Genomic DNA, 15,879 nt, shown 5'->3' with positions numbered 1-15,879 from the left:
CTCACACTTCTAGAGGCTACAATGTTGGTAGCCCATGCTCCTTTTGTAGGTATTAAGGAAGGATGTGTTCCAGGCGCCTCTCTCCGGCAGAAGCGTTGTCTTGGCTTTGGCCTTCTTCACATGGCTTTCTCCCTCGGTGCATATCTGAGTATCCCCAGTTTCCCTTCTTAGAAGGACACAAGACCTCCTGAATTAGGGGCAGAGTCTCTTCAAATATGACCTTGTCCTAGCTTGTTATATGTCCAGGGAGCCTATTTCCAAACAAGTTCATGCTGGCAGGTACTGGGTTTCAGGACTGGGATAGTTTACGTGCATACCCCTCCCCCCACACACACGGGTCTGTAAGTAGATAGGTAGATAGATAGATAGATAGATAGATTTTTTACTTTTGCCTAATGAATCCTATTTGTTTATAATATCGTCTTCCTTCCTTTCATTAGAAGGCTTTACGCATGCTTATGGGGCCTCCTGAACAATTCGAAAACCTCTACCTCCTCAGTCTCGATGAAAGTCATGGTTACCGAACGTCGTCTGCCATTTTTTTTAAAAAGAGCTGGCATCTTTTTGGAGTTTACAGTGTTTTTGGTATTGAGTACCTGTTTATAGGCTGATGAAGGTGACTTGCATCCTAGTCTTTCCTTCTGAATTTGTTTCTTTTTCGGAAAGTAAATTCTCTCATGTATTAAAAGAGGGACCTATAAAAGCTCAATGGCTCTTCTTTGAAAGTTTACATTCCTGTTTCTCATTTTGTATGTACATAAAGTGACCAGAAATATGGGGGCCTAAAACATTTATCAGCATTTAAATGAAAAAAAAAAGAAATTAAATTTAAATAACTTTAAATTAAATACATTTAATTAAATGTAAACTTCTAAATTTAAATAAAAATTAAAAATCAAAAATTGAGATTAAATATGGGAAGGGGAGGTGAACCATGAGAGACCATGGACTCTGAAAAAATATCTGAGAGATTTGAAAGTGTGTGGCGTGGGAGGTTGGGGGAACCTGGTGGTGGGTATTGGAGAGGGCACGGTTGGCATGGAGCGCTGGGTTTGGTGCAGAAACAAAAAATACGGATAGGCTGAAAATAAATTTTTTTTTTAAAGATTTTATTTATTTATTTGACAGAGAGAGATTACAAGTAGGCAGAGAGGCAGGCAGAGAGAGAGAGGAGGAAGCATGCTCCCTGCCAAGCAGAGAGCCCGATGCGGGACTCGATCCCAGGACCCTGAGATCATGACCTGAGCCGAAGGCAGCGGCTTAACCCACTGAGCTACCCAGGCGCCCCTGAAAATAAAATTTTAAAAAAAGGAAAAACATGAAAAATAAAAAAAATAAATACATATACAGACAGAAAGTGTATTTTGAAAAACGGACCTATAAGAGCTTAGAATTGTGTACACCTGGCGATTCACAGAACTGGACTACAGGGGATAAATATATATTATTTATTAATTTAAAAAATCAATAAACTAAACAATAAAATGAAACGATAAATAAATAAAACAAAAAGGGATGACGCAAACAACATGCAAGACAATGGGCAATAATTGAGGGACTCAGTCATTCCACGAAAGGTCAATGGTTTGTATAATCTAATGAAAAGACGAGATTGGTTGGATTGCATCTATCCTCACATACACACAGAATGATGCGCTGCCTCTCAGGGATACAGAATCAGCTCAGCAAGGCAGAAACCAAATTCGGGAGTATGGAACTCCTCACATTGAACAAGCCTTCTACCAAGCTAGAAGGGGACGTCCTAACGAGTAGAGGAAGTGATGGAGGAGATATGGAATGTACGACGACAACTGGAAAGCATGAGTGCAATTTGTACAAAGAGAAATATTCTAAGAGAATGGACAAAGTATGAGAATCAGGAAGGGAATGAATCAAAGTCATCGGATAGACGTTGGAGATTCAGGAAAATTCACTGGAATTCTGTGACTTCAGAACCAAGGCTGAAAATCCTATTGATGAGAGCACCAAAAGGAGGACTTGCTCTCTGCACAGACTTGATCCAGTCTCTGCCCAGGAAGTCTCCACCCAGAAAACCATCAAAGAGGACTAAGGGGAATTTATGATCTCAAACAATGGGATGTCCACTAGGTTCCTAGGTTACCTATGTTAATGGAAGAGGTTCAGAGATTGGATGATGGGTCCTGTCAAATTTCAGAGGACGCCACCTGGATGGAGATTTCCATGCAATCCCAGTTCCCTATCTAGGAAGTGCCTGTGTCCCTGGATAGGCCAATACTTCGGATTCCGTGGAAATGAAAGGGACTGTCCTTCCCGGGCAAATCAGAAGAAAGAAGCGAGAGCAAGTGTGAGGGAGAAAGAGTGTGGGAGAATCTGATGGGAGAGGATTTCTTACAAAAGGACTCGTGAAATGACCTGAGGAAACAGACCAACAGAAGAGGGCAGACTTTGACCAAGCGCGGCTAAACGACGTGACTAGCCACATGGAACATAAAAGCCTAAAACTCAATTCGAGTTTCTGATGTTGCCTCAGTCCCAAAGAGGCCATCGGAAGTTTTCTGGAAGAGACCATAGGAAAACATTTTTAGGATCTGGGGGAGGTGGCAGAGATGAGTGGAACCGAACACCAAAAATGGGAAGCACAGGAAAGGCTGGGAAGGTGGAGTCGACTCCTTCCAAGTTGAACAACAACAATCTTGTCCAGCAAATGACAAGGCTCACACTAGGAAAGGCTCTATCGTGATACCAGCTAAGGGACTGTATACACATCTAGATAGGATCCCTAGGAATCCTCCCCTCCATAAAAAACCAAAGGAGGCAGAGGGAGAAAGAAAAGTCAGACAAGTTAAATTTCTTCTAAACCTACAACTCATTAACAAGGACGCTTGAGAGCAGGAATGTCACATTCCACCAGGAGACTCCCAATTGTCTTTATGTTAATGCCTCATTAGAGGGAAAGTGGCCTTGGCTTGAGAGTAACCAGGCCTTCAATATCCTGATAGTCTTCTTTCCCCCAATAGCCCTTCTGAACCTCCCTTCCCCTCACCTTCCCCCAACCACAAGGTATATAACCTGCCATCCCTCACAGCCTGGGGCGGCAGCTCTGCCTGCCCACGGGTCCTGTCCCCGTGCTTTCATCAACCACCATTTTGCACCAAAGGTGTCTCAAGAATTCTTTCTTGATCATCGGCTCCGGACCTCAGCCCACCGAACCTCACCTAGGTTCTAGAACTTCATCACTAAAAAGTGTTGCTGCATCAAGCGGTTGGAATAGTGAACTACGGATTGAACCATGGAGGGGGGCACCTGGGTGGCTGCATTCTGCTGGGGCCCTGATGATCCTGGTCTTGGGATCAAGCCCTGCCTGGGGCTCTCTGCTCAGCAGGAAGCCTTCTTCTCCCTCTCGCACTGGCCCTGCTTCTACTCCCTCTTCACTGCTTGGGCTCCCTCTCTCCCTGTGTCTCTCTCTCTCTGTCAAATCCGGCAATCAATGCACCCATTCCTTCAATTCAGTAAGGAAAACGAACATGGTGATGCATGGGGTCCTAATGAACGACAAGAAAATTGAGGGTTGTTGGAGGATGATTTTAAGAGTTTCTTTGTTCCTTGGACAGACAGACAGAGAGGAGGAGGAGGGGGTAGAGAGGCAGGCAGAGAGAGGCTTTGGTGGGGGGGCGAACAGGCTCCCAGGTAAGCCAAGAGCCAGAGGCAGGGCTGGGTCCGCAGGCTGGTGCCTCGCCAGGTGCACCGTGCCGCCCTGCAGCAGCTCCGGCAGTCCTGGGTGGATCTCCTTGTACCATCCTGCCTGCCCTTCCCCCACGCGGGCGAGTGGGCGGAGCCCTCAGCCCCTCCGTGGACCGATATGCCGCCCCGCCTCCCCAAACCAGCGCGCTCAGGTGGCGCTCCCATCGCTAATCCCTGCTAGCATCTGGGCTCCCAGGGTCATCTGCTCCTGGCGGCGGCGGCGGCGGCGGCGGCGGCGGCGGCGGCGGCGGCAGCGGCCGCTGAGGGAGAGCGGCCTGGGAGGGCAGGCAGCATCTCGGGCTCCTCCCGCTTGCCCCGGGGCCGGTCGCTTCTCTCCCCACCCCTCCCCCTCGAACTCATGGTTCATTTCTCTTGAGGGCTTTCCCTGTTTGTTTCAGGGAAAGAGTACACGTGAGTGGGGGAGGTGGGTAGGGCAGAACCAAGAGAGAGAGTCCTAGTGGACTCTGCCCTGAGCCCAGAGCTTGCCTCAGGGCTCCATCTCAAGAGTCTTGAGACCACCCCCTGAGCCAGTACCAAGACTTGGGCCCTTCAGGGAGGGTGCCCCCCAGCTGCCCCCCAGCTGTTGTTGACCAATTTCTGGAGACGGGCACCTGCTGGGCTCCGTGGTTTGAGCGACTGCCTTGGGCTCAGGTCATGACCCCGGACTTGCGGGGTCTCTTCCCGCCTGGGGCTCCCAGGTCCTTGCCGAGTCTGCTTCTCTCTCTGACCTTCTCCTCTCTCCTGCTCTCTCGCTCTCACTCATTCTCTCCCAAATCAAGAAAGAAAAGCTTTCCAAGACCTTTCTTCAGCCTTGTTTTAGGGGCTTCAATGGCTTGAATCTCTAGGAGTTTTCTCATCAGATGCGGACACCTTGAGGATGGCCATGTCTTTCTAAATGGATCCTTTGTTCCTTTGAAATGTCTTCTTTTTCTGTTCATTCTAGGGGGTGTCTTTCATTCTATGGGGCGTCTTTCTATTGCCTAGGAAAATCAGCCTTGTAGGATTCGTTTGGGTGCGGTCTAGCCCTTTTCATCCTTTTTCTTTTCACAAAACCTAGACTATCCTCTGCATCCTTGTATGGAGAGTTTATTTTTCACGGACCTATTTAGGTCTTTTCTTTCAAGAGCATAGTCTTTTCTTTCCATAGATTGGAAAGAAAAGTCGTTCCTTCTGAAGCTCGTCGTTGAAATGTTGAAGAGGAAGTCTAGTACCTTGCTAGTCATGTTTTCTTTTTCCCGTCTATTCCTTGTTCCCTTTTGAACTGTCTTCCTTTCGATGACCTGAGTCCTTGGGAGGCTGCTCTCTGCCTTGCATGATTGGCTGTCCCCCGGGCAGTGAGATATTCTAGGTGCTTCTGACTATTTCTCAAATTGTTCTGTCACCTGTTTAGGGAATCTGTAGAGTCAGCTTTCTTGGAGGGATCATTTCATCCCGCTCCTGACTTAGGATCCTTCCTGGGTATCTACTGAGTATTCTGACTGATCCAAAAGAACGCTACCCTCGGGCTGGTTGGAATTCCAATGACCTCAGGCCTTGTATGAGTCTTGGCAACCATCTGGTCCAGTTACCTTGACTCTTTGTTAGAACGTGGCCCATTTTCCTGGACACACACTGCTTCCTATGGAGCAAGGACTCAAGAGGACAGTGTGTGTGTTTCCAAGAGCTTGTTTACTACTTGACTTCCTTCTTTCAGGAACCCATGGCCTTTTCATCACTCCAACCTTCCTGAATTCAAGTCTCGCTTTCCTCACACCAGGGGGACTCCCATCTTTTCCTTGGAATCTCCGCACTACCCCCACCATCCAGAACTTCTCCAGGTGAAAAGCTGATTGAAGCCTAGGGCTCACTTTTTTCTTGTTTGTTTGTTTGCCTGTTTTCCTTTTCATGAAATTCACCAATGTGCATTCCTTTTCGATGTTTTAAAGAGTTAGATATACAGTTATATAGAGACAGGTACAGATCTACATAAAGATATAGATATGGATACAGACATCTCTATGTCTAGATAGATAATGTTTTTCCTTTTCCTACTCCCCATGGGCTTCTGGTTGGTTTATTTTTCTCTAAAGAGGTTTGTATTAGTTTTCTAGGGTTGCTATTACAGGATACCACAATCCTAGTGGCTGAAACAAGAGACGTGGACACTCTCACACTTCTAGAGGCTACAATGTTGGTAGCCCATGCTCCTTTTGTAGGTATTAAGGAAGGATGTGTTCCAGGCGCCTCTCTCCGGCAGAAGCGTTGTCTTGGCTTTGGCCTTCTTCACATGGCTTTCTCCCTCGGTGCATATCTGAGTATCCCCAGTTTCCCTTCTTAGAAGGACACAAGACCTCCTGAATTAGGGGCAGAGTCTCTTCAAATATGACCTTGTCCTAGCTTGTTATATGTCCAGGGAGCCTATTTCCAAACAAGTTCATGCTGGCAGGTACTGGGTTTCAGGACTGGGATAGTTTACGTGCATACCCCTCCCCCCACACACACGGGTCTGTAAGTAGATAGGTAGATAGATAGATAGATAGATTTTTTACTTTTGCCTAATGAATCCTATTTGTTTATAATATCGTCTTCCTTCCTTTCATTAGAAGGCTTTACGCATGCTTATGGGGCCTCCTGAACAATTCGAAAACCTCTACCTCCTCAGTCTCGATGAAAGTCATGGTTACCGAACGTCGTCTGCCATTTTTTTTAAAAAGAGCTGGCATCTTTTTGGAGTTTACAGTGTTTTTGGTATTGAGTACCTGTTTATAGGCTGATGAAGGTGACTTGCATCCTAGTCTTTCCTTCTGAATTTGTTTCTTTTTCGGAAAGTAAATTCTCTCATGTATTAAAAGAGGGACCTATAAAAGCTCAATGGCTCTTCTTTGAAAGTTTACATTCCTGTTTCTCATTTTGTATGTACATAAAGTGACCAGAAATATGGGGGCCTAAAACATTTATCAGCATTTAAATGAAAAAAAAAAAGAAATTAAATTTAAATAACTTTAAATTAAATACATTTAATTAAATGTAAACTTCTAAATTTAAATAAAAATTAAAAATCAAAAATTGAGATTAAATATGGGAAGGGGAGGTGAACCATGAGAGACCATGGACTCTGAAAAAATATCTGAGAGATTTGAAAGTGTGTGGCGTGGGAGGTTGGGGGAACCTGGTGGTGGGTATTGGAGAGGGCACGGTTGGCATGGAGCGCTGGGTTTGGTGCAGAAACAAAAAATACGGATAGGCTGAAAATAAATTTTTTTTTTAAAGATTTTATTTATTTATTTGACAGAGAGAGATTACAAGTAGGCAGAGAGGCAGGCAGAGAGAGAGAGGAGGAAGCATGCTCCCTGCCAAGCAGAGAGCCCGATGCGGGACTCGATCCCAGGACCCTGAGATCATGACCTGAGCCGAAGGCAGCGGCTTAACCCACTGAGCTACCCAGGCGCCCCTGAAAATAAAATTTTAAAAAAAGGAAAAACATGAAAAATAAAAAAAATAAATACATATACAGACAGAAAGTGTATTTTGAAAAACGGACCTATAAGAGCTTAGAATTGTGTACACCTGGCGATTCACAGAACTGGACTACAGGGGATAAATATATATTATTTATTAATTTAAAAAATCAATAAACTAAACAATAAAATGAAACGATAAATAAATAAAACAAAAAGGGATGACGCAAACAACATGCAAGACAATGGGCAATAATTGAGGGACTCAGTCATTCCACGAAAGGTCAATGGTTTGTATAATCTAATGAAAAGACGAGATTGGTTGGATTGCATCTATCCTCACATACACACAGAATGATGCGCTGCCTCTCAGGGATACAGAATCAGCTCAGCAAGGCAGAAACCAAATTCGGGAGTATGGAACTCCTCACATTGAACAAGCCTTCTACCAAGCTAGAAGGGGACGTCCTAACGAGTAGAGGAAGTGATGGAGGAGATATGGAATGTACGACGACAACTGGAAAGCATGAGTGCAATTTGTACAAAGAGAAATATTCTAAGAGAATGGACAAAGTATGAGAATCAGGAAGGGAATGAATCAAAGTCATCGGATAGACGTTGGAGATTCAGGAAAATTCACTGGAATTCTGTGACTTCAGAACCAAGGCTGAAAATCCTATTGATGAGAGCACCAAAAGGAGGACTTGCTCTCTGCACAGACTTGATCCAGTCTCTGCCCAGGAAGTCTCCACCCAGAAAACCATCAAAGAGGACTAAGGGGAATTTATGATCTCAAACAATGGGATGTCCACTAGGTTCCTAGGTTACCTATGTTAATGGAAGAGGTTCAGAGATTGGATGATGGGTCCTGTCAAATTTCAGAGGACGCCACCTGGATGGAGATTTCCATGCAATCCCAGTTCCCTATCTAGGAAGTGCCTGTGTCCCTGGATAGGCCAATACTTCGGATTCCGTGGAAATGAAAGGGACTGTCCTTCCCGGGCAAATCAGAAGAAAGAAGCGAGAGCAAGTGTGAGGGAGAAAGAGTGTGGGAGAATCTGATGGGAGAGGATTTCTTACAAAAGGACTCGTGAAATGACCTGAGGAAACAGACCAACAGAAGAGGGCAGACTTTGACCAAGCGCGGCTAAACGACGTGACTAGCCACATGGAACATAAAAGCCTAAAACTCAATTCGAGTTTCTGATGTTGCCTCAGTCCCAAAGAGGCCATCGGAAGTTTTCTGGAAGAGACCATAGGAAAACATTTTTAGGATCTGGGGGAGGTGGCAGAGATGAGTGGAACCGAACACCAAAAATGGGAAGCACAGGAAAGGCTGGGAAGGTGGAGTCGACTCCTTCCAAGTTGAACAACAACAATCTTGTCCAGCAAATGACAAGGCTCACACTAGGAAAGGCTCTATCGTGATACCAGCTAAGGGACTGTATACACATCTAGATAGGATCCCTAGGAATCCTCCCCTCCATAAAAAACCAAAGGAGGCAGAGGGAGAAAGAAAAGTCAGACAAGTTAAATTTCTTCTAAACCTACAACTCATTAACAAGGACGCTTGAGAGCAGGAATGTCACATTCCACCAGGAGACTCCCAATTGTCTTTATGTTAATGCCTCATTAGAGGGAAAGTGGCCTTGGCTTGAGAGTAACCAGGCCTTCAATATCCTGATAGTCTTCTTTCCCCCAATAGCCCTTCTGAACCTCCCTTCCCCTCACCTTCCCCCAACCACAAGGTATATAACCTGCCATCCCTCACAGCCTGGGGCGGCAGCTCTGCCTGCCCACGGGTCCTGTCCCCGTGCTTTCATCAACCACCATTTTGCACCAAAGGTGTCTCAAGAATTCTTTCTTGATCATCGGCTCCGGACCTCAGCCCACCGAACCTCACCTAGGTTCTAGAACTTCATCACTAAAAAGTGTTGCTGCATCAAGCGGTTGGAATAGTGAACTACGGATTGAACCATGGAGGGGGGCACCTGGGTGGCTGCATTCTGCTGGGGCCCTGATGATCCTGGTCTTGGGATCAAGCCCTGCCTGGGGCTCTCTGCTCAGCAGGAAGCCTTCTTCTCCCTCTCGCACTGGCCCTGCTTCTACTCCCTCTTCACTGCTTGGGCTCCCTCTCTCCCTGTGTCTCTCTCTCTCTGTCAAATCCGGCAATCAATGCACCCATTCCTTCAATTCAGTAAGGAAAACGAACATGGTGATGCATGGGGTCCTAATGAACGACAAGAAAATTGAGGGTTGTTGGAGGATGATTTTAAGAGTTTCTTTGTTCCTTGGACAGACAGACAGAGAGGAGGAGGAGGGGGTAGAGAGGCAGGCAGAGAGAGGCTTTGGTGGGGGGGCGAACAGGCTCCCAGGTAAGCCAAGAGCCAGAGGCAGGGCTGGGTCCGCAGGCTGGTGCCTCGCCAGGTGCACCGTGCCGCCCTGCAGCAGCTCCGGCAGTCCTGGGTGGATCTCCTTGTACCATCCTGCCTGCCCTTCCCCCACGCGGGCGAGTGGGCGGAGCCCTCAGCCCCTCCGTGGACCGATATGCCGCCCCGCCTCCCCAAACCAGCGCGCTCAGGTGGCGCTCCCATCGCTAATCCCTGCTAGCATCTGGGCTCCCAGGGTCATCTGCTCCTGGCGGCGGCGGCGGCGGCGGCGGCGGCGGCAGCGGCCGCTGAGGGAGAGCGGCCTGGGAGGGCAGGCAGCATCTCGGGCTCCTCCCGCTTGCCCCGGGGCCGGTCGCTTCTCTCCCCACCCCTCCCCCTCGAACTCATGGTTCATTTCTCTTGAGGGCTTTCCCTGTTTGTTTCAGGGAAAGAGTACACGTGAGTGGGGGAGGTGGGTAGGGCAGAACCAAGAGAGAGAGTCCTAGTGGACTCTGCCCTGAGCCCAGAGCTTGCCTCAGGGCTCCATCTCAAGAGTCTTGAGACCACCCCCTGAGCCAGTACCAAGACTTGGGCCCTTCAGGGAGGGTGCCCCCCAGCTGCCCCCCAGCTGTTGTTGACCAATTTCTGGAGACGGGCACCTGCTGGGCTCCGTGGTTTGAGCGACTGCCTTGGGCTCAGGTCATGACCCCGGACTTGCGGGGTCTCTTCCCGCCTGGGGCTCCCAGGTCCTTGCCGAGTCTGCTTCTCTCTCTGACCTTCTCCTCTCTCCTGCTCTCTCGCTCTCACTCATTCTCTCCCAAATCAAGAAAGAAAAGCTTTCCAAGACCTTTCTTCAGCCTTGTTTTAGGGGCTTCAATGGCTTGAATCTCTAGGAGTTTTCTCATCAGATGCGGACACCTTGAGGATGGCCATGTCTTTCTAAATGGATCCTTTGTTCCTTTGAAATGTCTTCTTTTTCTGTTCATTCTAGGGGGTGTCTTTCATTCTATGGGGCGTCTTTCTATTGCCTAGGAAAATCAGCCTTGTAGGATTCGTTTGGGTGCGGTCTAGCCCTTTTCATCCTTTTTCTTTTCACAAAACCTAGACTATCCTCTGCATCCTTGTATGGAGAGTTTATTTTTCACGGACCTATTTAGGTCTTTTCTTTCAAGAGCATAGTCTTTTCTTTCCATAGATTGGAAAGAAAAGTCGTTCCTTCTGAAGCTCGTCGTTGAAATGTTGAAGAGGAAGTCTAGTACCTTGCTAGTCATGTTTTCTTTTTCCCGTCTATTCCTTGTTCCCTTTTGAACTGTCTTCCTTTCGATGACCTGAGTCCTTGGGAGGCTGCTCTCTGCCTTGCATGATTGGCTGTCCCCCGGGCAGTGAGATATTCTAGGTGCTTCTGACTATTTCTCAAATTGTTCTGTCACCTGTTTAGGGAATCTGTAGAGTCAGCTTTCTTGGAGGGATCATTTCATCCCGCTCCTGACTTAGGATCCTTCCTGGGTATCTACTGAGTATTCTGACTGATCCAAAAGAACGCTACCCTCGGGCTGGTTGGAATTCCAATGACCTCAGGCCTTGTATGAGTCTTGGCAACCATCTGGTCCAGTTACCTTGACTCTTTGTTAGAACGTGGCCCATTTTCCTGGACACACACTGCTTCCTATGGAGCAAGGACTCAAGAGGACAGTGTGTGTGTTTCCAAGAGCTTGTTTACTACTTGACTTCCTTCTTTCAGGAACCCATGGCCTTTTCATCACTCCAACCTTCCTGAATTCAAGTCTCGCTTTCCTCACACCAGGGGGACTCCCATCTTTTCCTTGGAATCTCCGCACTACCCCCACCATCCAGAACTTCTCCAGGTGAAAAGCTGATTGAAGCCTAGGGCTCACTTTTTTCTTGTTTGTTTGTTTGCCTGTTTTCCTTTTCATGAAATTCACCAATGTGCATTCCTTTTCGATGTTTTAAAGAGTTAGATATACAGTTATATAGAGACAGGTACAGATCTACATAAAGATATAGATATGGATACAGACATCTCTATGTCTAGATAGATAATGTTTTTCCTTTTCCTACTCCCCATGGGCTTCTGGTTGGTTTATTTTTCTCTAAAGAGGTTTGTATTAGTTTTCTAGGGTTGCTATTACAGGATACCACAATCCTAGTGGCTGAAACAAGAGACGTGGACACTCTCACACTTCTAGAGGCTACAATGTTGGTAGCCCATGCTCCTTTTGTAGGTATTAAGGAAGGATGTGTTCCAGGCGCCTCTCTCCGGCAGAAGCGTTGTCTTGGCTTTGGCCTTCTTCACATGGCTTTCTCCCTCGGTGCATATCTGAGTATCCCCAGTTTCCCTTCTTAGAAGGACACAAAACCTCCTGAATTAGGGGCAGAGTCTCTTCAAATATGACCTTGTCCTAGCTTGTTATATGTCCAGGGAGCCTATTTCCAAACAAGTTCATGCTGGCAGGTACTGGGTTTCAGGACTGGGATAGTTTACGTGCATACCCCTCCCCCCACACACACGGGTCTGTAAGTAGATAGGTAGATAGATAGATAGATAGATTTTTTACTTTTGCCTAATGAATCCTATTTGTTTATAATATCGTCTTCCTTCCTTTCATTAGAAGGCTTTACGCATGCTTATGGGGCCTCCTGAACAATTCGAAAACCTCTACCTCCTCAGTCTCGATGAAAGTCATGGTTACCGAACGTCGTCTGCCATTTTTTTTAAAAAGAGCTGGCATCTTTTTGGAGTTTACAGTGTTTTTGGTATTGAGTACCTGTTTATAGGCTGATGAAGGTGACTTGCATCCTAGTCTTTCCTTCTGAATTTGTTTCTTTTTCGGAAAGTAAATTCTCTCATGTATTAAAAGAGGGACCTATAAAAGCTCAATGGCTCTTCTTTGAAAGTTTACATTCCTGTTTCTCATTTTGTATGTACATAAAGTGACCAGAAATATGGGGGCCTAAAACATTTATCAGCATTTAAATGAAAAAAAAAAGAAATTAAATTTAAATAACTTTAAATTAAATACATTTAATTAAATGTAAACTTCTAAATTTAAATAAAAATTAAAAATCAAAAATTGAGATTAAATATGGGAAGGGGAGGTGAACCATGAGAGACCATGGACTCTGAAAAAATATCTGAGAGATTTGAAAGTGTGTGGCGTGGGAGGTTGGGGGAACCTGGTGGTGGGTATTGGAGAGGGCACGGATGGCATGGAGCGCTGGGTTTGGTGCAGAAACAAAAAATACGGATAGGCTGAAAATAATTTTTTTTTTTAAAGATTTTATTTATTTATTTGACAGAGAGAGATTACAAGTAGGCAGAGAGGCAGGCAGAGAGAGAGAGGAGGAAGCATGCTCCCTGCCAAGCAGAGAGCCCGATGCGGGACTCGATCCCAGGACCCTGAGATCATGACCTGAGCCGAAGGCAGCGGCTTAACCCACTGAGCTACCCAGGCGCCCCTGAAAATAAAATTTTAAAAAAAGGAAAAACATGAAAAATAAAAAAAATAAATACATATACAGACAGAAAGTGTATTTTGAAAAACGGACCTATAAGAGCTTAGAATTGTGTACACCTGGCGATTCACAGAACTGGACTACAGGGGATAAATATATATTATTTATTAATTTAAAAAATCAATAAACTAAACAATAAAATGAAACGATAAATAAATAAAACAAAAAGGGATGACGCAAACAACATGCAAGACAATGGGCAATAATTGAGGGACTCAGTCATTCCACGAAAGGTCAATGGTTTGTATAATCTAATGAAAAGACGAGATTGGTTGGATTGCATCTATCCTCACATACACACAGAATGATGCGCTGCCTCTCAGGGATACAGAATCAGCTCAGCAAGGCAGAAACCAAATTCGGGAGTATGGAACTCCTCACATTGAACAAGCCTTCTACCAAGCTAGAAGGGGACGTCCTAACGAGTAGAGGAAGTGATGGAGGAGATATGGAATGTACGACGACAACTGGAAAGCATGAGTGCAATTTGTACAAAGAGAAATATTCTAAGAGAATGGACAAAGTATGAGAATCAGGAAGGGAATGAATCAAAGTCATCGGATAGACGTTGGAGATTCAGGAAAATTCACTGGAATTCTGTGACTTCAGAACCAAGGCTGAAAATCCTATTGATGAGAGCACCAAAAGGAGGACTTGCTCTCTGCACAGACTTGATCCAGTCTCTGCCCAGGAAGTCTCCACCCAGAAAACCATCAAAGAGGACTACGGGGAATTTATGATCTCAAACAATGGGATGTCCACTAGGTTCCTAGGTTACCTATGTTAATGGAAGAGGTTCAGAGATTGGATGATGGGTCCTGTCAAATTTCAGAGGACGCCACCTGGATGGAGATTTCCATGCAATCCCAGTTCCCTATCTAGGAAGTGCCTGTGTCCCTGGATAGGCCAATACTTCGGATTCCGTGGAAATGAAAGGGACTGTCCTTCCCGGGCAAATCAGAAGAAAGAAGCGAGAGCAAGTGTGAGGGAGAAAGAGTGTGGGAGAATCTGATGGGAGAGGATTTCTTACAAAAGGACTCGTGAAATGACCTGAGGAAACAGACCAACAGAAGAGGGCAGACTTTGACCAAGCGCGGCTAAACGACGTGACTAGCCACATGGAACATAAAAGCCTAAAACTCAATTCGAGTTTCTGATGTTGCCTCAGTCCCAAAGAGGCCATCGGAAGTTTTCTGGAAGAGACCATAGGAAAACATTTTTAGGATCTGGGGGAGGTGGCAGAGATGAGTGGAACCGAACACCAAAAATGGGAAGCACAGGAAAGGCTGGGAAGGTGGAGTCGACTCCTTCCAAGTTGAACAACAACAATCTTGTCCAGCAAATGACAAGGCTCACACTAGGAAAGGCTCTATCGTGATACCAGCTAAGGGACTGTATACACATCTAGATAGGATCCCTAGGAATCCTCCCCTCCATAAAAAACCAAAGGAGGCAGAGGGAGAAAGAAAAGTCAGACAAGTTAAATTTCTTCTAAACCTACAACTCATTAACAAGGACGCTTGAGAGCAGGAATGTCACATTCCACCAGGAGACTCCCAATTGTCTTTATGTTAATGCCTCATTAGAGGGAAAGTGGCCTTGGCTTGAGAGTAACCAGGCCTTCAATATCCTGATAGTCTTCTTTCCCCCAATAGCCCTTCTGAACCTCCCTTCCCCTCACCTTCCCCCAACCACAAGGTATATAACCTGCCATCCCTCACAGCCTGGGGCGGCAGCTCTGCCTGCCCACGGGTCCTGTCCCCGTGCTTTCATCAACCACCATTTTGCACCAAAGGTGTCTCAAGAATTCTTTCTTGATCATCGGCTCCGGACCTCAGCCCACCGAACCTCACCTAGGTTCTAGAACTTCATCACTAAAAAGTGTTGCTGCATCAAGCGGTTGGAATAGTGAACTACGGATTGAACCATGGAGGGGGGCACCTGGGTGGCTGCATTCTGCTGGGGCCCTGATGATCCTGGTCTTGGGATCAAGCCCTGCCTGGGGCTCTCTGCTCAGCAGGAAGCCTTCTTCTCCCTCTCGCACTGGCCCTGCTTCTACTCCCTCTTCACTGCTTGGGCTCCCTCTCTCCCTGTGTCTCTCTCTCTCTGTCAAATCCGGCAATCAATGCACCCATTCCTTCAATTCAGTAAGGAAAACGAACATGGTGATGCATGGGGTCCTAATGAACGACAAGAAAATTGAGGGTTGTTGGAGGATGATTTTAAGAGTTTCTTTGTTCCTTGGACAGACAGACAGAGAGGAGGAGGAGGGGGTAGAGAGGCAGGCAGAGAGAGGCTTTGGTGGGGGGGCGAACAGGCTCCCAGGTAAGCCAAGAGCCAGAGGCAGGGCTGGGTCCGCAGGCTGGTGCCTCGCCAGGTGCACCGTGCCGCCCTGCAGCAGCTCCGGCAGTCCTGGGTGGATCTCCTTGTACCATCCTGCCTGCCCTTCCCCCACGCGGGCGAGTGGGCGGAGCCCTCAGCCCCTCCGTGGACCGATATGCCGCCCCGCCTCCCCAAACCAGCGCGCTCAGGTGGCGCTCCCATCGCTAATCCCTGCTAGCATCTGGGCTCCCAGGGTCATCTGCTCCTGGCGGCGGCGGCGGCGGCGGCGGCGGCGGCGGCGGCGGCGGCGGCAGCGGCCGCTGAGGGAGAGCGGCCTGGGAGGGCAGGCAGCATCTCGGGCTCCTCCCGCTTGCCCCGGGGCCGGTCGCTTCTCTCCCCACCCCTCCCCCTCGAACTCATGGTTCATTTCTCTTGAGGGCTTTCCCTGTTTGTTTCAGGGAAAGAGTACACGTGAGTGGGGGAGGTGGGTAGGG

Source organism: Neovison vison, chromosome 5 (genome assembly GCF_020171115.1).
Source record: "Neovison vison isolate M4711 chromosome 5, ASM_NN_V1, whole genome shotgun sequence".
In the NCBI taxonomy this organism is placed as follows: Eukaryota; Metazoa; Chordata; class Mammalia; order Carnivora; family Mustelidae; genus Neogale; species Neogale vison.
This window is presented reverse-complemented; position numbering follows the sequence as displayed.